Source organism: Ambystoma mexicanum, chromosome 5q, assembly GCF_040938575.1.
Source record: "Ambystoma mexicanum isolate Mex_15411 chromosome 5q, UKY_AmexF1_1, whole genome shotgun sequence".
Lineage (NCBI taxonomy): Eukaryota > Metazoa > Chordata > Amphibia > Caudata > Ambystomatidae > Ambystoma > Ambystoma mexicanum.
Window position 1 is genome coordinate 142,376,831 of NC_090933.1, and position 24,164 is coordinate 142,400,994.

Sequence of the window (24,164 nt, forward strand, 5' to 3'; positions counted from 1 at the left end):
TCAGAGGTTCATCATTTAATAGTATTTCAAAAACAGAAAAGTTCTGAAACATGGGCTCTAGTCACATGGTCAGATGAAAATAGATACTGAGTTGCGCTACTTCAAAACCAAAAGACAAAGTATGCCTGTAATCCCTTTTATTCTCAGGCATGAGGAACATTTTCAAGGCCATGTTCAAAGGCTAATTGACTGGCAGACTGGCAGACGGCAAGAGTGATGATAGATGACAGGCTAATTAGGTGGGAAGCAATGGTCATGACCAGCCCACCAGCACCTGGGTGCCAGCCTGTATGCTGCTAGCGTGTGTTGAATATTACAGAGGGGTACACGGGTGCCAACCAATTATAGAGAGCCATGTAATAGACATCCCTATAGTTTGTATAACCAATAGGACGTCGTATATTTGATGACGTTCATAGTGACTTGCACTAGAAGAGGACTTAGTTGCTCACCTGATGTTAGAGACCCAATCACTTACCCAGACAAGTATGGAACGTATACCTAGATGTTCCCTCTAAGCCAATCACTTTCCCAAGTAGGTTTTTGTAGTTTGCCATGTAGATTGACTTCAATGATAACGAGTTTTTACCATAATAGCTATGTTTTTTATGTAACTCACTGATTATTGATGTTTGAGTATATTCTGCATCCCCATCCATCTCAAGGTATTGCTACCTCGTCTTAAAGGGCTTAGTGTTAGGTACACAGGTTCACGTGGTAGCAGAGAGATGATGGTTAAAGATCCATCGATCAAGTAGGCTTTTAAGGGTCTTGAAATTTCGAGTGTCCTCTGCTATTTAGTTGGAGGACCATGAAGCTCCCTGTAGATAGGGGCCATTAGTAAAAACTTGCAAGTCACTGAAGACAGGTGGGACTGGTCTCTCATTTCACATAATCTCCTTCCGATTTCTACAGGCAGCTGAGTGGACTGAAAACTGAAGCGGCTGGTTGAGGAGGAGGCGATCTAGAGGGTCAGAAGCTGAAAAAACAAATGGTCAGTAGACTGAGAGAGAGGGCAAATGATGAATAAGCACTGAGTGGGGAAATTGATAACGAGATAACGGGGAAAGAGCAACATAGGATTGGTTGGTGTATTTTTGGTTTAGGATGAAGAACGTCATAGTTTAAGGTATATGGACGAGGAATGATCCATATGATAAGCCCAGAATCCTTTGTCAAGTGAAGTTTTAAGAAGAAGTTGATCTAAAATCCAAGTGGACATACCTAGGCTATGAATAATCAAGGATCATTACAAAGAACAATTTATACTCCCATATGAGTCATTATTAGGGGTGAGAGTTGTCACGAGGAGCGTTGATGGAAGTGTGTGTGGGCCGGCCAGTCTGTCAGTTTGTCTGTCCGTCTGTATATTGTATGTGTTGTATATGGTAAAGAAATGATGTTCATGCCATGGCCACAAGGGGATAACTGTCTAAAGCAGTTTTGCAACACATGATGAAATACTTGCACACAACATACACAGGAAAGAAGCTAAAAAAGAGGTTAGCTAGCTTAGATCTTTGGAAGATGTACCAGGAGGAAAGGGAAGACCCGCCTCCTGAAGACTGGATGCTTAACCGGTGTAAAGAGGGGGGTGTTGAGCCTGAAGTAAATGTCGATAGTGCGAAAGATGAAGGATTATATCCGACATATGAGCTGCCTGCATGTGGCAACGACAAGAGTCCAGAAAAGACTCCAGAAAGGGATATGATCTCTAAAGAGAGAAGTGAACAACCAGGTATGTCTCTAGATATAGAGAGAGAAATAAAAAGATGGAAAGGAGAGAAAGACAAAGCTGAAAAGGTAGCGCTCATACAGAACAAATGGATGGGAGGGCAGATATTGCTCAAACTTGATGGAAAGAGCATTGAGGAAGTAAGGCAAAAAGAAGATCAGGGCGAGTAAGATAGAAAAGACAGAGAACGAGAGAAACGATTAAAAGAAGAAGAGGCTAAAAGAAAGAGTAGACAAAGATGGGAACAACTGTATCAAGAACAACAGCTGAGAAAGCAGGAGAGAACAGAGGAGCAAAGAAAGTATGGCAGCAGGCAAAAAGCAATTGAAAAATGAGACAGGCTAAAAAAGAGAAGAGAAGAAGAGGAAGAATAGAAATTAAGAGATAAAAGAATGCAAAGACGCACAGATGAATAAGTGCGTAGAGCAAATGAGAGAAGAGAGGTAAAAAGAGAGGAAGAGAAAAGGGTTAGGGAGGAATCAAATACACAAAGAGAGTTTGTTGAGGAAATGGAATGAAAGAGAAGGCAAAGGGCACACAACATTGATTGCATGGTGAAAGAGTTAATGGAACCTAATGCAGTAGTGGCATTGGAGGACATAGAGGAGTTCTTACTGATAAAAGAATCAATGTCACAACCCTCTAGAGTAGAACTAGAAGATCTTTTTGATATAGGAGCTATTGGAGACATAATTGAGCAGGCTTTTCAAGAGATGAGGATGAAAAGTGAATTGAAAAATAAAGGAAAAAATGATTTATTTGGAGGTACAGAGTCGCGAGGCAAAGAAGGGGTCTGTTCAGACTTGAGCATAGAGCTTTGTCTTTGGACAAACTAACTTTAAACAGAGGCAAGAAAGAGAGATGCCACACTAGTTGGGGACATGATATGTCCGACAAAGATAGAGAAACCTTCTGTGGGGAGGAGGGAGCTAGAGCATGCGGTCTGGAGGGGTGTTCCCCAAAAGATAAGGAAGTGAGATTGTTCGGAGATGGACCCACCTAAATCAAGGATGTCAGAGCTTCTTAGTGAGGGGGGACTTGCCACCCTTTGAGAGTAGGCTAAGGTCATTACCAGGAAGAAGAATATGCAGAACCATTGTCCCTGCTATGGACAGGCAGATAATGGGAGACAAGTGCGATTTTGGGATTTCGCAGTTCCCATTGTTAAAAAAAGGAGGTGCCAGACCACAGTATATACCATGGTCCCAGATGGATAAGGATAATTTAAGGCGTAAACTCCTGAGTTTAACTTCTGGTGCTGGAAAATGGATTCATGAATTCAAAAATGACAGGAGGAAATACGCTAGCGATAGGGGATATTAAGGGTCTTCTATCAGCTATCCTTGGGGAGAGGGCTGATGACATTTGGTCAAGAGCAGGATACGCAAGTTTCACTGCACAGAACACAGAGCACGATTGAGCACTGTTTAACATTTGTAGAGCGGCAGTCTGGAAAGCACTGCGAGTACAATATCCTTATACGTCAGATATGGGTTCTATAATGGCATGAAAGATGCAGGAAGGGGACAGTCCGCTTATTTACATTCTGAATTCTCAAGAGCAGTGGTCTTTGGAAATGCGGGAGCCGTGGGGAAAATCTATACCTGTATTCTATTTTTTGGATTGTGAAATTATGTCAGAGCATGGGTATTTGATTATAGTTCATACACAAGACCCTAGTTGCAGGCCCTGAAAAAAGCCCATGTGAATCAGGAGAAATTGTATTGACTGAGAAAATAGAGGAAGGGTTTGATGAGTTAAAAAAGGCATTTTGCACAGCTCCAGTTTTAGGGATTCACAATTATTTGGAGGAATTATTTTTATTTTCGCACACAAATGGACCAGTCATGAAAGCAGTGCTCATGCAGAGAACTACGTTGTGGTATAAGCTTCTAGCATAGTAGGGATTTTGGACCCAGTAATGTGGGGTCACTTCCCTTGTGAACAATCGTTGGTAGCCGCCGCTTTCGCTATTGAGCAATCTGCCAGCATAGTAATGGGATTTTCCATTATGTTATTTGTTGAACATGCTTTGTTTGTGACATCTCAAAGAGTTTCTGCTTATGAGGTGGTTATATTGAATCCAGCAATTAAAATAGTCAGATGTAAAATGGTGAACCCTGCCACATTTGTAGCTGAACCACTGTCAGAGGACGAGCAAGTACATGACTGCTCGAATTATGATGAATATTATGAGGAGATCCCAAGGGTGAAGGAAAATGCTCTAGCAGTAGGGAGGATTCTCTTCATTGATGGTTCTTCAAAGATCAATCAAACTGATGGACAAAGGTATTCAGGTGCTGGTGTGTTAAAACACAGGGCCCAACAGAGAATTTGAAGTAATGACAAGTGTACGACTACCGTCTTACTTTTCAGCACAGGCTGCAGAATTAGCAGCGCTAATTGTCACGCTTGAGAAACACTCAGACCAGGAAGTAACGGTGTACAGTGACTCTGACCTATGTGATGTCAAGAGTACACGCAGGGCTAGCACGTTGGAAAAGGAGGGGCTACTTTCGAGCGGACAGCACTCCAGTGCAGCACGCCGCCTTATAAGACAAACTTATTAAAGTACTCTATAACTGCCAGTAGCCATCGAAATAATTAAGTGTGCAGAGCATACTAAGGGAGCAGACTTTATTTCACATGGAAACCAAGCCGCAGACGAAGAGGCAAAAAGAGTTGCATATTCACCTGACATAATGAGCTTTGATACGTCTGATGGGAAAGAGAGAATGGTGGTGATGATGAGTGTGAATGAAAGCTTTAAACATTTGTCAAAAACACAATTGATGGAAGTTCAAGGTGGAGCCCCACAGGATGAGAAAGATCTGTGGACACAGAGGGGATGTTCTTTATCCCCTTCTGAGGCACTGTGGTGACAGGACAGCACTGGTAAACAGGTGATGCTTGTAGCCTTATTAAGGGTGGCGTTGGAACAGCTACACTACCCCACATATGTCACTAGGGAGAGCCTCCCAGCAACCATTGCAGAGGACTGGTTTGTACTGAACCTGTTAGAACATGTTGCTTTTTATGTAATAAATTGCATCGGATGTCAAAAGTTTACTGCTGGGCACACATTGCGAACAGTTAGATGAGTTATTCCTCAACCAAAGTGTCCTTTTCAGCATTTACATATTGACTAGGTTGAAATGCTGCAGGTATGTAATGGATATAGGTATATGATAGTGGTGGTGTGCTCCTTCTCTAGGTGGTCCAAGGCTGGTTCATTTACACACTCTGACGCCACTTGGGCTGCGAAGTTCGTAGTCCGAGTAGTATTTCCTAGATGGGGAACATGTGAGGTGACTCAACGGTCTGCTCAAAGAGAAGTTAGCCAAACTAAAGCTAACTTTGAAAAAGGGATGGCTGCATTGCTACGACCATCACTTCACACCCCATGAACTAGTTACGGGGAGGCAAATGAGAATGACTCTCCTCCATCGAGGGCTAGAAGTGATGCCCAGACAACAGCTGGATTGTTAGGAGATGAGCTATGTGCTTACTTAACATGTATGACCACAAGTATCTATGTCATTTTAAACCAAGTCCAAACGGACAGGGTGTCGGTCTCAGAACGCAGATGAAGATCATACAGCAACTGGACATGAAGAATTACGTCTTCCATGACTTCTTCCAGGTGATAAAATCCTAATCAAGAATTTCATGTGCAAGTGGCACAAGCCTAGACTTAGTGGCCCTTTCGTAGTGGAGGACATTATTCCATCTGCAGTGAAGGTACTAGGAAGACGCACATGGATACACCTGGGGGACGTACAAGTCTATGCTGGAGAGGCCACCACACTCCCACCCCATTTTGGAAGCAAGCCACAGAGAAGAAGTACAGTTCTGCAGACTAGATTGATGATGATGAAGAAGGATGCAGAGACTGTTAAGTAGACAGAGGGAAAGTGTACACATGGACTGTGGTTCTCCTGAGACATTCTTTGTAGCTGCTAATCAAGGAGTAAAAACGCTATTGTTCTTTAGCCACAGGAGTTTGCTAACATTGGACTGTGAAGCACTGAGATCCTGAAGAAGAAAAATGCCAAATCTCGAGTTCCTTTTTTTTTTTTTAATTCGTTTTTATTTGGTTTTATGTCAAACAAGTTACAACAGTACCACCAGAGTTAAACAATCATCAGAAAAGCATGAGAAAAAAAAAGAAAAAGAACGTTGTCATCACCAAGCTAAGATAATCACAATCTAAATCTACATTTTGACGATGCTTTCGTGAATTTGGTGTTTGCACGTAACTTTTCATATGAATTGTCATTAATTGTCAACAATATTCCCTGTTTTCCCCCTCCCACCCTCCCTCCCCCCACCCTACAAGACTCTATCAACTGCCGTAGAGGAATGTGCTTTCTAATATGTGGTGAGTTGCATAACAGATATGGTAAGTGTTGGGGACCACCTTGTTTGGGGAGTCAGCATAGATTCACGTTGTCTTGTCTCGTGCGTCCTGTTTACAGGTGTTGTCTCTCAATGTGAGGCCATGGGGTTGGTGGACTTGAGGGCGTCAATGTGTCCCTTCCGGCATGTATTTGTTAAGGAATTCCATCCATCGGATATCACATTGTGTGGATCTCCCATGTATGGATGACGTGATCTTTTCCATGTTGCACATATTGGAGGCTACATTGACCCATTCTTTTTTGGTTGTGACTGAAGGACATTTCCATTTCGTGGCCAGGAGCGCTCTCGCTGCTAGTAACAGCGGCACAGCTATATCTATGACCCTCCTCCATTCATCTTCAATTTTTTCAAAGCCAAAAAGTACTAGGAGGGGGTCTGCTATCCTCTGGATCCCATCCAGGTACCTGATCCAACCCAGGACTTTGTTCCAATACACTTGGATACAGGGGCAGCTCCACCACATGTGCCAATAGTCTGCCTTGAATCCACAACCCCTCCAACATAATGGGCTGGCTAACTGGTACATTTTGGAGAGCCTATACGGATCGTATTGCCATCTGTTGAGCAATTTAATTGCGTGTAGCTTAAATTGGCATGAGATTGAAGCTTTGGGTGCAGCTCAGCATATTTTGTCCCACATCTCTGCATCGATACTGTCCCCAATATCCTCTCCCATTTGAGTCTAAAGGTTCTGTTGATTCCTCTCCCGCCTCAATAAGTGTTCTGTATAAAAACAAAATAATTCCCTTTGTTTCGGTTCTAGAGTCCAATATCGACTGGAATGGGGTGAGGTCCCGTTCAAACTTATCCTTCCATTCAGGTTTTGTCAGGACCCCTTTAATTTGCAAGAAGTGGAATACAGACAGTTTGCCAATTCCAAGCACTTCTTGCAGGTCTGGGAGTGTGATAAATGAATCCTTTTTTAGAAGTTGCCCCCTCCTCATACCAGGATTGAAATCTCTCTACGTTAGGGATCTGGTCATTGATGCCAGTGGACCACAGGTGACTTAGTGGTGATGGCCACGTGGTAATATTTTTCATGTCTCTACCCTCCCGCCATATATCCCATATGGTTTCAAACATCGGGTGTGCTTTAGTTTTCTTTAGTACTCTCCTTCTGGGGGACCATAGCCACTCAGAAACTGCCGCCAGAGACAGGGAGTGATTGTCCATGGCAATCCATTGGGGTGTTTTTTGATCACGGAGATGGGGAATGAGGACTCGTAGCTGGGTCGCTTCATAATGTTTTTTAATATCTGGAAGGCCCACCCCACCTTTATCTTTGGGCAGCGTCAGGTTGGTATATGCGATTCTAGTGGCAAGGTTTTTTCCCTTGCCACAAGAACTTTACGATCGCTTTTGTGACTTCTGTAAAAAATTGGCGCGGCATTTGAATGGGGAGCATTTGAAAGGGGTACAAAAATCTCGGGAGACAGGACATTTTAATTGCACTTAGGCGTCCCAGCCAGGATATGGTTAATTTATCCCACCTGGCGATGTCCGCGTGAAATTTTTGAAGGAGGGCCGGGAAGTTGGCTCCATATAGATCTTGAAGTGATCTCGTGACATATATCCCTAAGTATTGTAATGTCTCATGCTTTATCGTGAGTCCCAGGGAAAAATATCTTTCATTGTTCAGTTCCACTGATCCTTGTAAGGGGGAGAGTATCTGTTAATTTTAAAGCCCGATATTTGGCCGTATGCGTCAATTAAGCTTAGCGCCCTGGGGATGGAAGTATTGGGGTTTGTAACATGGAGGAGTAAGTCATCGGCGTACAGAGCCACCTTATATTCCACCTGTCCCAATCTCATTCCCTCAATTTGGGTGTCCTTCCTAATTTTCTGGGCCAGAGGTTCTACCGAAAGGGCAAAGAGTATGGCCAAAAAGGGGCATCCCTGTCGCGTACTGCGTTTTAACTCGAACCATCTTGAATACTCCCCGTTGACTGCCACTGCTGCTTTAGGCACTGTGTACATGTCACGATGCCCGCTCCCGGGGAGCCGGCTCAGGCCCTGCGTCCCCGAAAGCGGACATCAAGTCCCCGGGGAAGGTCCCAGCAACCCCTTATAGGGAGCCTTTGGACAGCGTCCTGGCGCCTATGGCGCCAGGCTCATAGAAAACATCAGTCCTGGCGCCATAGGCGCCAGGCTCATTATGAAAGTGTTTGGGTGCACTTACCTGATGCAGACCATGCTGCAGAACCCCGGCCTCCTTGAGGCCTGAAAGGAACTACTTTACCTGTGGGACTCATTTACCACCCAGGCGTGGTCGGGGAAGGATACATACCTGATTGGAGGAAGGACACATTCTAGGAACTTCTTCCAAGGCTATTTAAACCACACCCGATCAGCCACACGTGCTTCGCATTGTTCTGCATCTAGCAGCTGGACGCTCACCGTGTCTACTCTTGCATCTTGACTTCTGCCACACCTGCCAGCATCCTGAATCACCTGCAAAGGAAGGGAACAAGCGAACAGAAGAAGGAAAAGGCCTCACCTGCTAAATCTGCATCCCAGAGACATTTCGCCGACAATCCTGAAAAGGAAGACATTTATTTTTAAAAGCACATCGCATCAATCGCTGCAGCACCGCATTCTACTGACCATTACAGGGCGCCTCCATGTTCTGCAGTGACCATCCGGATTCGCAGTCGCGCCCCCGCGCCTAGGGACAAAAAGACAAGAACAAAGGTGAGAGAAAGAAGGGAAAAGGGAAGCTAAAACTCCATGTCAAGACTTACCTGTTGGGTCATTCCCTTTTCATTTCGGGTCCGCGCCACATCCAGACATTTTCGGACCCCGGCCCCTAAGGGGAAAAAGACATCAGCGTTAATGAGTGAATGAAAAGACATTACCAAAACACTCATTAAAGACTTACCTGATTTCCACAAGGATTTCACCGCTCACCTCGGGTCGGTGCCTGTTCCCCGGCATTCCGTACCCCGGCCCCTATGGGGAAAAAGACACTAGCATTAGAACATTAATGCATGGACACAAGGGGAACCACTTATCGAAAACTTACCTGGAAGCCAAGCAAGTTTGGTTCTCACCCATCCGAAAATCCAGTGACGTAACTGGATACCAACGTGCCCCTGCATCAGAAGCAGGATGGAGAGCTCGTCCTTCCAGACCCTAAAGTGAGACGCTACGGGGAAGCACAGAAGGGTTTTGAGGAGGGTGAGAGGGGTAAGTGGGAGGCCGATTGTATTACCCCGCAGACAGTTAACCCCATATTCTCACCTACAGAAGGATACTTCTACGAGTCAGACAAGCCAGATCTGGGGCCCGGTCCAGTCCGTCTTCTGAACCCTGCGCATCACCTTAGACGAGGACACAGCAGCGCGAACCAGGCCAGCGCCCCCGTGGGAGTCAGGTGAGCGTTACAGAACGCGAAGCCTTCCTACAAATTCCCACCCAGGCGCTATGGAAACTTCTGAGACTGATCAGTTGGCCCAATTACTGGGGGTATCACGGGCCGAAGTACATGCCGCTCGTCAAGAGACTAATGCCCTCAAGAGGGAATTAATAATATCAAAGGAAAGAACTGATGACCTGGCCAGACAGCTTTTGCAAGGTCAAGCTGGAAAAACTCCTCTACCCTGTTCCAGAGGGAACCCCGCTCCTGTGGTTTCCAGTAACCCTGTGCAGATTAATCTACCTAGAAACATGCCGCTGGCCCCACCTGAACGCTTTGCTGGGGACCCCAAACGATTCGCCGTATTCATGAATCAGTGTCGTTTGCACTTCCTATGCAGACCTGGGGCCTTCCCTAATGATCAGACCAAAGTAGCTTTTGTATTGTCATATCTCAGCCGCTGCGCTGCCGATTGGTCAGTTCCACTGGTTACTCAAGATGACCCGATTCTCCGTGATTTTCAAGGATTTCAAGCAAGCATGGAAAGGTTATTTGCTCGACACTCTCAGGGGCAGGCTCTGGATGACGAACTTCTATCCCTGCGACAGGGCAATCAGGATCTCCTATCCTATATTGCAACCTTTAATAGACTAATTGTGGAAACGGGATGGCCAGAGGATAAAAGAGTCACGTTATTTTATCGAGGTCTACGCGGAGAACTTAAAGATGTCTTGGCCCAAGTTGTAAATCCGCCCCAAGAATGCACAGAACATATAGACTTAGTGGTCCAATTGGATCACAGACTTCAAAACAGAAAAACAGATCGGTCCAGGTTTGAGAACCGGGTGTTGGTCAAGACCCATGCTAACCCCAAGGGAGTTGATGTCTCTGAGCCTATGCAAATTGGAGGGGTTAAAAAACCCTTAACTCAAAAGGAACGTGAAAGGAGGCGGCAGTTAAAATTATGTCTTTATTGTGGGAACCATGAGGACTCTGTTTCGGGAAAGGACACAGCCCGACAAGCGTAGGGGTCCGCTTGCCGAGCTTGAAAACTAACTCTCAGACCTCGCATTTCATTGTGCCAATGGTTCTCGTAGATCCAGAAAAGCCTAAGCGGTTGCATGCAATAAAGGCATACATCGATAGTGGGGCTATTGGAAACTATGTGGATCGTGAATTGGCCTTTAGGATTAACCTCCCTCTCCGTCCTAAAACCAGCAAAGATGTCATCACCACAGTCGATGGAACTGAAATTGCCTCTGGACCGGTAACACATTCTACTATTGGGGTGACTTTTATTGGTCCTGACGGCCATCGGGAGGCAGTTGTGTTTGATGTAATCAAGGCTCCACAGTTTCAGGTTATTCTTGGAATTCCTTGGTTAGAGACACATAATCCTCAAATTGATTGGCGAGCTAAGAGAATAACCTTCCCGGATTGTGCACAAACATGCTACCCAGAAAACCTGATGATTAATCTAGCATCTGTAACCTCTGCCTCCATGCAATTACCTCCGGAATACCAGGACTTTCAGGACGTCTTCCAAAAGGAACAGGCCAACACGTTACCTCCTCACCGATCGTACAAAAGGGATCAGACTTTACCATAGATAATGGTTTACCTTATTACCAAGGACGCTTATTCCTGCCGCACAAGGATTTACACAAACTAGTTATTTCAGGTTATCATGATACATTAATAGAGGGACACCCCGGTATTGCCAAGACAATGGAAAAGGTGAAACGACAATTCTGGTGGCCCTCTTGGCGAAAAGATGTTAAATCTTTTGTGATGTCCTGTGGTGTTTGCGCCCAAAATAAAGGTCAAAAGAAAAGACCAGCCGGTCTCCTTCAACCTCTAGACATACCGCCAGCACCATGGCACACCCTATCAATGGATTTTATTACGGACTTGCCTCCTTGTTCGGGATACAATACCATTCTGGTAATTGTGGATTTGTTTTCCAAAATGGCCCACTTCATTCCTTTGAAAGGTTTACCTTCAGCTTCTGTCCTAGCCAAAGAATTCCTCGAAAATATTGTTCGGCTACATGGATTCCCAACTATACTAATCTCTGACGGGGGAAGCCAATTCATTTCCCACTTCTGGCGCAAAGGTTGTCAAATGGCACAAATCGACGTAAGATTATCGACCAGTCACCACCCTCAGATCGATGGTCAGACCGAGAGGACAAATCAGACCCTTGAGCAGTACTTACGGTGTATGTTACAGCAATCTGAAAGCAACTGGAAAGACATTCTTTGGATAGCTGAATACGCATATAATAATTCGGTACACTCTGGAACTGGCCATAGTCCTTTTTATACCTTGTTTGGACATCACCCTCGAACCTCAAACCTCGACTCAACTCAGAACCTCGGAGTGCCCGCAGTAGAACATCTGCATTCTACCATTACCCGAGCCTTCAAAGAGGCAACCACGCATTTACAACAAGCCAAGAGAAAATACAAGGAGAATGCTGACCTATGTCGGAGTGAAGCACCTCCGTATCAGATTGGGGATCAAGTGTGGTTAGCTACCAGACATTTACCGCTCAAAGGGCCTCGAACTTTTAACCCAAAATATCTGGGACCTTATTCTATTACGGCAATAATTAACCCAGTAGCGGTTAAACTTGATTTACCAGCTAATATGCGAATTCACCCTGTTTTTCATGTGTCACTTCTGAAACCAGTGGTCCCCGGAACCCGACTACTCAAACCTCCAGAACCTATTCAAATAGATGGGGAACCCGAATTCGAAGTGAAGAACATTTTAGATTCAAAAATGTTTAGGTCAAAGCTTTTCTACCTAATCGATTGGAAGTGGTACGGACCTCAGGAGAGGTCGTGGGAACCCAGTGACCATGTGCATGCACCTCGATTAGTCAGGAAATTCCACCGACTCTTCCCAAACAAACCAAAACCCCCGGAGGGAACAACCTTGGGAGGGGCCTTGGGGGGGGAGTGCTGTCACGATGCCCGCTCCCGGGGAGCCGGCTCAGGCCCTGCGTCCCCGAAAGCAGACATCAAGTCCCCGGGGAAGGTCCCAGCAACCCCTTATAGGGGCCCTTTGGACAGCGTCCTGGCGCCTATGGCACCAGGCTTATAGAAAACGTCAGTCCTGGCGCCATAGGCGCCAGGCTCATTATGAAAGTGTTTGGGTGCACTTACCTGATGCAGACCATGCTGCAGAACCCCGGCCTCCTTGAGGCCTGAAAGGAACTACTTTACCTGTGGGACTCATTTACCACCCAGGCGTGGTCGGGGAAGGATACATACCTGATTGGAGGAAGGACACATTTTAGGAACTTCTTCCAAGGCTATTTAAACCATACCCGATCAGCCACACGTGCTTCGCGTTGTTCTGCATCTAGCAGCTGGACGCTCACCTTGTCTGCTCCTGCATCTTGACTTCTGCCACACCTGCCAGCATCCTGAATCACCTGCAAAGGAAGGGAACAAGCGAACAGAAGAAGGAAAAGGCCTCACCTGCTAAATCTGCATCCCAGAGACATTTTGCCGACAATCCTTAAAAGGAAGACATTTATTTTTAAAAGCACATTGCATCAATCGCTGCAGCGCCGCATTCTACTCACCTTTACAGGGCGCCTCCATGTTGTGCAGCGACCATCCGGATTCGCAGTTGCGCCCCCGAGCCTAGGGAGAAAAAGGCAAGAACAAAGGTGAGAGAAAGAAGGGAAAAGTGTAACGCTCACCTGATTCTCGCAGAGGCGCCGGTCTTGACTGGGCGACTACCGTATCTTCAAAAGTGATGTGCACCACCCGGTTGGCTCTTTGGGCTGGACCTCTGTGCACTGTATGCCTGACTCGAAGAGTAAGATGTCTTAGGTAAGTGAACGCCGAGCTCTCCATCTGCCTCGGGGCAGGGTGCTGTAACCAGTTTCTTCACTGGATAGGTAGCGCAGGCCTCTTGACTTCAGAGGACTGCTGTCCGTCGTTTACTTCACGAACGGTGAGTTCCGAATATTTCAAATGTCTTTAAAAGTCTTTTGTAATGCTGTCTCTTATTTTGCAGGGTTCCGGCGATGGCGGTTGACTGGCTGAAGTGAGTCGAGGATGGACCCGTATGCTGAATAGAAGCGCCTGAAAGCGCGTAAGTAAGTGCTTGTTGCTTGCTTCACGATGCGCACTAACTGTCCTTTTATTTTGCAGGTACCAGTTCGGAGCTGCTGAAGGATGCCGAAATGCCCACTGAGTTCGGCATGGATGGAGTAATGGCACGTGAGTATTGAACGTTACCCAATGTCTTTAAATGCACCTTCTTTTGTCTTACAGATGCGGGATGCAGCGCCGAAGGCCTCCGGAGCGTGCGAAGAGTTGGTAAGCTTTTATCTTTCAGATGCCGGAATGCAGTGCGATGACCTCCGGAGCGCGTGAAGAGTAGGTAAGCCTTTGTCTTTCAGATGCAGGAATGCTGCGCGAGGCGTTGAAGACAGCCGATGGACCAGGTAAGAGATGCGCTGTCACTGAAGACCGTAGTGCTAACCTGTTCTTTCTTGTCTTTATAGATGTTGCTGAAGACTGGATTCAGGATGGTAAGCCTTTTTCCTTTAGGCCCAGGATCAGATGCAGAAGACACGATGAGCGTTCTGCTGCAGAGGATGCAGAATAACGCAAAGCAAGATTCATCCATCGTGTGTGGTTTAAATAGCCTCCTGTAGTGCTTAGGTGTCTCCTTCCACAGCCACGCCTAGGTAAGAAAAGAGTTCCTGCTTTCCAGAAGAGTTCCAGTGTTCTGAACCTAGGGAGTGGCTCCTGCCCCACCCAACAGGAAAAGTAGTCCCAAACAGAAGAGGATCAGGGGTTCAACTGGCAGGTAAGTAAGCAGCATGGTCTGCTGCAGGTAAGTCCACCCAAGCATTATGAGCCCGGCGCTTGCAGCGCTGGGACTGGGCATATTCATGAGCCTGGCGCCACTGGCACCAGGACAGGGTCCAAAAGGTCCCAATTGGGACTGGCTGGCACTCGGAACCTGGGTTATGGGTCTGCTTCCAAGGGAGTTGAGTAAGTCCTGGCCTTTTGGAAGCAGAGATCATGACAAAAAGGGAAGCTAAAACTCCATGTCAAGACTTACCTGTTGGGTCATTCCCTTTTCATTTCGGGTCCGCGCCGCATCCAGGCATTTTCGGACCCCGGCCCCTAAGGGGAAAAAGACATCAGCGTTAATGAGTGAATGAAAAGACATTACCAAAACACTCATTAAAGACTTACCTGATTTCCACAAGGATTTCACCGCTCACCTCGGGTCGGTGCCTGGTCCCCGGCATTCCGTACCCCGGCCCCTATGGGGAAAAAGACACTAGCATTAGAACATTAATGCATGGACACAAGGGGAACCACTTATAGAAAACTTACCTGGAAGCCAAGCAAGTTTGGTTCTCACCCATCCGAAAATCCAGTGACGTAACTGGATACCAATGCGCCCCTGCATCAGAAGCAGGATGGAGAGCACGTCCTTCCAGACCCTAAGGTGAGACGCTACGGGGAAGCACAGAAGGGTTTTGAGGAGGGTGAGAGAGGTAAGTGGGAGGCCGATTGTATTACCCCGCAGACAGTTAACCCCATATTGTCTGCGAGTCAGACAAGCCAGATCTGTTATTTATCTCTTGCAGGTTTGAAACAGTTTCAGAGGAGTATAGGGATTCATAAAAATGTGCGAACAGGTCAGGGATGGATGGTTTGTCTTGCCCTTGGATAGGAGTGTCCTGTGTTATTTCCTTTACCCTTCGCTCTGCCCGTTGCGTCCTAAGTCTAGCAACCAGCAGAGCATCAGCTTTATCCCCCTTTTTGTAAAACTTTTGTTTTAATAAATGTAATTTGCGTGTTATCTGGCCCTGTTCCAGGTGTCAAAGTTCCTCACGTTTCTTTCTAGCTTCTTGGATCTTATCAAGGTCCGTCGTATCGCCTTCCCTGGCCTCCCTGTCCAATCGGCATATTGCGCTCCGTAGCCTATTTTCAATGAGGGTTCTCTCCCTTTTCCTCCGTGCCCCCGCCCGCATAAGGACCCCCCTCCAAGTTGCTTTGGCCGCTTCCCACACTCCCCGTTTGGAGATCTCCCTCGTATTGTTAATTTTGAAGTACTCCCTAATCTCTGTCTCAAGCTCCTCTCTGAAGACAGAGTCCTTCCACAGGGTCTCATTGCACCTCCATTTCCCATCTCTGATCGGTAAGTGGTCCCACTGTATGGTGACAATGACCATGTCATGATCGGACCACATTATTGGGGCGATCTCAGAGTGTGATATGATGTCATACAGTTCTTGTGAAAGGTAAATATAATCTATTCGAGTGAAGGTGTTGTGCGGGGGGAAATAAAATGTGTAACCTCTTGCGTCAGGGTGCATTTCCCTCCATGCATCAACTAATGTGTATATTTGTATCATTTTCACATAGTCATTATCGTCCCCTCTGATTTCGTTGTTGGCGATTAGATTGCCCGCTCTACGATCCAAGCTAAGGTCAGCCCACAGATTAAAGTTCCCCCCAGCACAATATGTCCCGTAGCCTCCAACATTATTTTGGGGATAGTTATGATATGGTCGTTTATTTATATAGCGCCTATACACAATGTGTTTCAAAGCGCTTCAAGGCAAAGGAGGGAACAAGGGAAAATACAACCACATTCTTACAGGCCATGAACAGTAAGGATGTGAAATTAACTATCGTACTCGGCCTGACGACATTTCAGATAGTGCGAGAGCTAAGACATAGATAAGGAAGGGAGGGCGAGAGTGGGAAGGAAATGGAAACAGACAGGCGACTACCGTACTAGGCCTGACGACATTTCTGGTAGAGCCGGAGAAAAACAAAAGGTGAGGGAGAGGGGTGCAGAAAGGGAGGGGAGGAACAAAACAAGCGACTATCATACTAGGCCTGACGACATTTCAGATAGTGCTGGAGGGGATGTGGGGAGGGAAAAAACAGTAATGGGAGGGTGGAGGAAACAGACGAGGTTGGCATCATATTAGGTCCAGGGACAAGAGTAAGTGCATAGAAGAAAGTAAGGGGAAAAGGGAGAAGGGAAAGGAGGAGAGAAAAGAGAGTAAGCAGTCAAAAAGAGTGAAGAAGAAAGAGTGGAGAGCGAATACAATTGCAGAAGTCAGTAGTAACACATAATGTTGCAAGCCATGATACAGGATGAAGATGGGAACAGCATGATTCAGGGTCACCATGAGTACAAGATGCAAAGGATGTCCAGCATGAGAGTTGAGAAAGAGTGACGCACCATGAATGAATGAAGTCCATAAAAGTCAAATCTAGCATTGGCCACCAGACAGTGATGGTGAAGGAAGGCAGCAGGTGGACGGGGCTTCCTAAGTGGTGAAAAAGAGCAGCAGGCAGGAAGGTACCAGGTGGGCGGGGCTTAGGCCAGGTGACCTAGATCCACTTGCACCTGCTCCCCATCTGCAAAGGAAAAGAAGCTGGAGGGCTCCTTAAGTAGGGAAACAGAGCGGCAAGCACAAAGGCAGCAGGTGGGTGTGACTTGCTAAGTGGTGAAAAAGAGCGGGAAGCAGGAAGGCACCAGGTGGGTGGGGCTTAGGCCAGGTGACCTAGATACACTTGCACCTGCTCCCCATCTGCAAAGGAAACGGAGCTGGAGGGCTCCTTAAGTAGGGAAACAGAGCGGCAAGCAGGAAGGCACCAGGTAGGCGTGGCTTGCTAAGTGGTGAAAAAGAGCGGGAAGCAGGAAGGCACCAGGTGGGCGGGGCTTGCTAAGTGGTCAAAGGAGAGGAACCTGAGTTGTCCTAGGTTGGGGGAATAGATCGTGGCTAACGTTACCTCCACTTTTCCAATGGTTCCCACCACCAATAATGCTCGCCCTTCTGTATCTGTCCAGGATTTTGTGACTTGAAATTCGATTCCCTTTCTTATCAGGACTCCCACACCCCTTTTGCTCAATGGACCAGAGCCCCAAAACTCTAAGCCGAGACGTTTCACTAGGATAGGCCTCTCCTCTCCCTTCATATACTTGGTTTCCTGCAGGAATAGGATGTCCATTTTGGCTCTCCGGAATTCTCTTAACACTAACGACCTCTTGGTAGGTGAATTAAGCCCCTTAACATTAAGCGTCCCCACTCTCAAGGGGTCCCGTGTGCGGACTTCAGGGGCAGCCATCTATTTGTGACATTTGAATATCCATCATAGTAAGCAGCTCTTCCCTGTGAGTTATACCCCTAACCAACATCGATGTTTTCTTTTCCCCGGCAGGAATTAAGAGGCTCATTCTGGTCTTTCCCTCCTCCATTTCCAATATACCCTCCCTCCTATCTTGTGTTCCCCTCCCTCTTCCTCCCTCGCTTCCCCCGCCTATATGACGGCGTCCGAGCAGGGCCAGTTAGATTCACTGAACTAGCAATGAACCACCAGTAGGGACCATCTTCATGTGGTCCATTTGGTCCACAATAGACACCACATTAGTCTGAGCCCCGATCCCACCCCCCCTTCAGCCTCAACATTCAGCCATTGAACATTACTTTTGACATTGGACCAACGGCAGCCTCTGCTAAGAATCCCCCCATAGTGTCAAGATGGTTGCAGCTGAACCAGTTCACGTGTCCTCCTCCGTGGAATTGTTACCTCGACGAAATGTTCTCAACCCCTTGACCCTTCGCCTCTTAGGCCCTTGAAGTTTCCACTCTCGCCCCTCAGCCGCGGGGGCGTCTCTCTCTTCCCTTCGTTCACGGGGATCAACCAGGTCGGATATGCATGCCTTTATTTCCCTCTCGGATTGTAACCTGACTTTCGTGCCCTCGTGTTCAAAAGAAAACGAGAAAGGGTATCCCCACCTATACTGGGTGTCCCGCTCTTTCAACCATTTCGTCAGAGGTCCACACATCCTTCGCAGCGACAAAGTCATAGAGGATAGGTCTTGATATATAGTTACCTGGGCTCCGTTAAGGGTGATAACACCCCCATGTCTCGCCTTCTTGAGAATGTTCGCCTTGTCCTGGTGTCTGTGGAAGCGGGCAAGGACCGATCTTGGGCCTCCAGGTGGACCACCCGCTCTATGAATCCATTCAGTTCTTGGTTCATCAATCTCATTGTCGGCTGCCAAGATTTTGATAAAATCATGAAGCGTTGATTTTAGGCCGTCTTCTGTCTCCCCTTCTTGTTCCGGAATCCCGAAAAATCGTAGGTTGTTTTGTCTCTCTCGATTTTCCAAATCGTCCATTTTTAGCCTGTACTCCTCCTCTCGTTGTTCAAGATCCGTGATTCTGTGTTCGAGTTGTGTTTCAAGAGTATGGAAGAATGGTTGTTTTCCACTCCCTCCAGTCTATCTTCAATCTTATCTATGTGTTGGGTGATTTTGTCAATCTTCCCACCTATGTTGGCTCCCATATTCTTTATCTCCGTGAGGAGAGCTGCTATGTCACCTTTTGTGGCTGCTGTTTCTCCGAGTGCCACAGATTCGGTCGGCATCATGGGAGTGGTGATTGTACGGTTGGATGGAGTGTAAGCGTACGTAGCTAGTTTTGTCTTGGCCTGCATATAATTGGGAACTGTGCCTCGGTGTCCAGATCAGGCATGGATCAGGTAGGATGAAAGGGCCTTGCTCACGGGTCACGCCGCATGCTCCCCGAATGCTTCGCCATTTGTATGCACACTATTGTACTGCTCACCTCCTAAAAGATGGACGTGAAGCTTGTGGGGCTGTGTGTCTGCAAAGAGTGGGAGCTGGTGGAAGCCTGAGTGCTGTTAGCTTTCACACTGGTCCTTGCATTTCCGTTTAGCATGTGACTACGTGCGTTGCTGAAGTTCAAAAAAGTTATGGCCACTCTGGAATCCACCTTTTGCTGCCAGTGGGCTGAGATTAGAGGTCTCCACAGGCCACTGGATCGAATCACTGACGTGCCCTTATCCCAATAGGCTGATTGCTTGTCTGTCTTGTCTGAAGGGGAGGGGTTGTGGAGCGTCCACCTGGTTCCGATTCGAGACAATACTGGGCACCTGAGGAGGCACACGCCCCTGTTCCGGGGGCCCTACCCTCAGTCCCAACCCCTCCTGTCCAGTGCACCAGGGGTGGTAGGTGGTGTGCGGAGGCAGGGGAGGTCACGTGATCGCAACCGTTAGGAGCTGGTGTATAAGAACATGATGCCAATGCTTGCTTCGTTCCTCGAGTTTTAATCCTGCAAATTGCGGTGTGATGACCCTACTGGTCAGCGCACAGAGTGCATCATTGTGTTTGACAGGAAAAAGGAAGTTGTGGTGATCCTGAATTGCACCGCTGGATATCCGGGGATCAGAGGCCAAACTCTTCACAGACCACACACTCAAACCGCTGTCATGTTATAACCCCAACTGTTCAGAGACATGCTCCGTGCCCCTGTGACCTGCCACTTTCAATGGGGTTTCCAGAGGGGGTGGCAATCCCCAAGTACCAATTCCTCTGTGGTGGCCTAGAGTAGGCTGTGGAGCGCAGGGTACCGGGGGCCCTGGCTCCTCTGGGGTGGCCGGGTGTACTGCAGAGGATCCCCCCCGCTGCTCCAACGATCGAGGCACGTATCTGTGCACCACTTCCTCGTATGCTGGCGGGCATGCCTGCGAGTCGCGTTGCACAGCACGTCCGTGCTGGGTGCCCACTGGGAAGTGGGCCCGGGTTAGGTTATTAAGTGCCGGGGCCCCAGTTACGCTGCATTTGGTCAGAGGTGTGGCTTACCTCCCTGCAAGGTCCTCCATATACCTGACAGTCTGTGGGCCGGGGGGTGACACGGGTTTCCGCACCAGTGAGCCGATGGAGGCACTTCAGAGCTGAGGCTTGTGGGCTGGGGAGGGCGCGTTAACAGGCACCCTTCAGATCGAGCGTTCCCTCCCAGGCAGATCCGCTCACCAGCACGGCCCCGCCGGACCATTTTACTTTCACTTTCTGGCCTTTGACGAGGTGACACTTCAAACAGCTCTTTCTTGGGATTCCCGGCTCCAATTTCGTTCGGATTTTCTTCTGCGCAGTGGGGGAATGTTCCCACGTACGTTCCTCGGGCCTGTTTCCGTGGGGGGGGTCGCGGTGTGGGGGCTCAGGTCACCCCGCTGACCTACAGAGACGGAGCTCACACGGGACAAGTGATCATCCGTGCGCCCTCTGGTGGCCGATATCCTCGAGTTTCTTTTTGACAGCTTGAAGAGGAGCAGTTTCCTGACTCCTTTCTTACCGAGTTTCTCTTCGTAGGCACCCATGGTGGTGTTTGATGGCAACACTGATTGCAACACTTATCGGATCGCTGTTTTCCTGTTCATTCTGTGTGCTAGTTGGGAGAACTTGTGACATTCATTTGTTCTTGCATGATCCTAAAAATGGTCCCATTGTAAGGAGGCTGCTCACAGCCATCATTGAGCAGATCCTCCAGTTACCTGAGTACTGTACGGGAAGTACAGATGGTCCTATCTGATGAAGATGCCCACAAACTGCTTGGCATGATCTTGTATATCTTGTTCGATGACAAACTAACACTTGTGTATTCCTGAGGGATCTCAGAAATCAGCCTGCAATAAATTGGCTGATACACAAGATCATCAATCAGATTTGTCTACTACCTGAGCATCTGGCAAACTTGCCTGATTGAATTTATTTTTTCCTTCCTTAAAAGTAATCACAGTTAAATGGAAAATATTGATAGCAATAATAATAATGTGGCAAACAACTAGCGAGGTGCAAGAAGTCACTGTTGCTGGATGTATTGGTATATCATTTATACATGTATTATATTCTTCATCATTCTTCTGTTTCTCACGATACACTCTGTTTGTAATGTTGGTCCAAAGAGAGCAGTAGTGCCTGTGTATCTTCCAATGCAGAAGGAAGGTACAAATATAGCAATTGTACGATAGCCAAGGCCATATGTGATTGTCCCTACAAAAGTAGCACATGTAAAGGCACCGATTTAACTGACAAATGTCCCTATGATTCCCCCAGTAAGAAGGAACTATGCTGACATATTATGAGATGATCATAAAAGCTCATGAGGCAAGAAAGAGACCCAAGAGAAGTGCAAGGGAGGATAATCAAGATTTGAATGATTACCTGGATTGTACAGCACGTTTGGGAACAGCATTTGGTATCAGCACATGAAAGAGGTAGGAAAGAGTCCCTCAGTGGAAGAATGCTCTGTATGTGCACTCCTGCCTTACACTATGGGAAAGTCTAAGATATTCATAGCCATTGAAATAGATGTTCAGACAGCACAATGCCTATATCACATAGCACTCTGCCGAGCGAGAGGTCAGTTCATGGGCCTAACAGCATCTTTGGTATGGATAACAGAATGGTCAGCTCCAGACCAAGATGATTGTATTTAAGACACAAAGACAAGAGCAAGAACACACACACACCCACTACCATAAAGGAATTCAATGCAATCAAGGAAGAGCTGAGAGCCATACGACTGATGACTCTTCAGAATAGATATGTCCTGGACATTATCACACTTATGGATGGAGGTGTTTGTGCCAAAATTGGAGAATTATGTTGACCGTTCATACCTTCTCATGATGATGAGAATGGCACCTTGACAGAGACCATAATGTTGCTGACAAAACTACACGTCCAGATGATAGATGAAGTGGAAGACATTGCTGATGACAGATGGTTTTGATCACTCTTCTCATGGGTTCCACAATGGATAGAAGACATTTTCAAGTTCCTTGGAGCCCTAATAGTGATGGATTTGCTTTGATTTTGTACAATCAGGATAATAATCTCACAATGTAAAAAGACTGCAAAGAAGGCAGTAGGAATGGAGATATGATTGATGTCGAAACAGGATGGAAAACTAAAGAGCTGACAGATGAAGAGATCATAGACTACGTGAAGGCCAGCATTCATGCACCTGAAGGAACAAAGTTCCTGTACCCAAAGAACCACAAGAAGTATTTGGGGAAGTGGATCTACTGCCGTCCCAATGGAAAATGCATGCTTATGTCTTGGAATAAAGATGAGCATGTGAAATCAGCATGATGCCTGAAAGGAGTCATAAAGATATGGGTCCCCAAGTATCATTTCTTCAGACGAGGATATCTAGAGATGAAGGATGATGGGAGAGTGGTCGATGAATTGCTCAGAGGGCATAGTGTAGAGGTGGAACCAAGTACCCCCACTCAAAAATCTGCCCTAATGATGCCTATATGTTGGGAGCCAGAGTGTGAGACACATGCAGTGCCAGTGAAAATACCTATACCGAAAAGAATCCTGGAAGGAAGGTACCCATTGACGAAACCCTATATGCACTCATGACAATATGATTGTCATTTGAATGAAATCCCGGAGGAAGCGTGAAAATTAGCAAGAGAGAAGATGGTGACATCATGCAGAGTAGAAAATGACACACCTGGTGAAGATGCACGAGGCCGTAGAATATACACATTCTATAGAATCTAAAGAAGAGGTGTTAAAGATGAGCAAAATTTCGGGCTTGAGATGAAGATGCTTATGCTACAGAGACGATGAAGAAAATGCCAAGTCCTTTTATAAGTGTACAGACACAGTATTGCAAGCAGACAAAGTATTTTAAAGGCTGGCTACATAGTGAATAGATTGCGCCAATGTGCCAAGGTATATGCGTGCGAATGTATGAAATATGGATGTTCCACAACACAGTTTAGCAGAGCTTGGACCTAGTAAATAGAAAGGCTTTTTCAGTGTAGCGATGTTGGAAAACAACTTAATGATGGAGGTGGATTCAAGAAAGGCTTGGCTGGCCCAGCACCAGGAAGTGAAGGCCACCATGAGCCTGAATGTTCATGCAGTAGCTACAAAACGTATGAAAAGGACAAACTCCTGTCTGAGGTGAGGTGCAACAACATTGAAGACATCAGAGGTTCATCATTTAATACTATTTCAAATACAGAAATGCTCTGAAACATGGTATCTAGTCACATGGGTGGATGAAAATACGTACTGAGTTGAGCTACATCAAAACCAAGAGACAAAGTATCCCTGTACTCCCTTTTATTCTCAGGCATGAAGGAACATTTCCAAGGCCATGTTCAAAGGCTAATTGACTGGCAGATGGCAAGAGTGATGATAGATGGCAGGCTAATTAGGTGGAAAGCTATGGTCATGACCAGCCCACCAGCACCTGGGTGCCAGCCTGCGTGCTGCTAGCGTGTGTGTAAAATTTCAGAGGGGTTTAAGGGTGCCAACTAATTATAGAGGCCCACGTAACAGAGAGCCCTATAGTTTGTATAACCAATAAGACATTGTGTATTTGATGACATTCATACTGTCTTGCACTAGATGAGGGCTTAGTTGCTCACCTGACATTAGTGACCCAATCACTTTCCCGGACAAGTATGGCACGTATACCTAGATGCTCCCTCTAAGTCAATCACTTTCCCAAGTAGGTTTTTGTAGTTTGCCACATAGATTGACGTCAATGATGATGAGTTTTTGCTATAAAAGCTAGGTTTTTTTATGAAACTCGCTGAGTGAGAAGATCGAGCGGATGTTCGTTATACTCCCTGTTTTAGACAATTCATATTAAAACAGACAAACTTTGCCAACTTCCTGAGTCAGTCTGATTATTGATGTTTGAGTATATTCTGCATCCCCATCTATCTCAAAGTATTGCTACCTTGTCTTAAATGGCCTAGTGTTGGGTACCCAGGTTCAGAAAGTTACATTTAAACATTTAGGGGG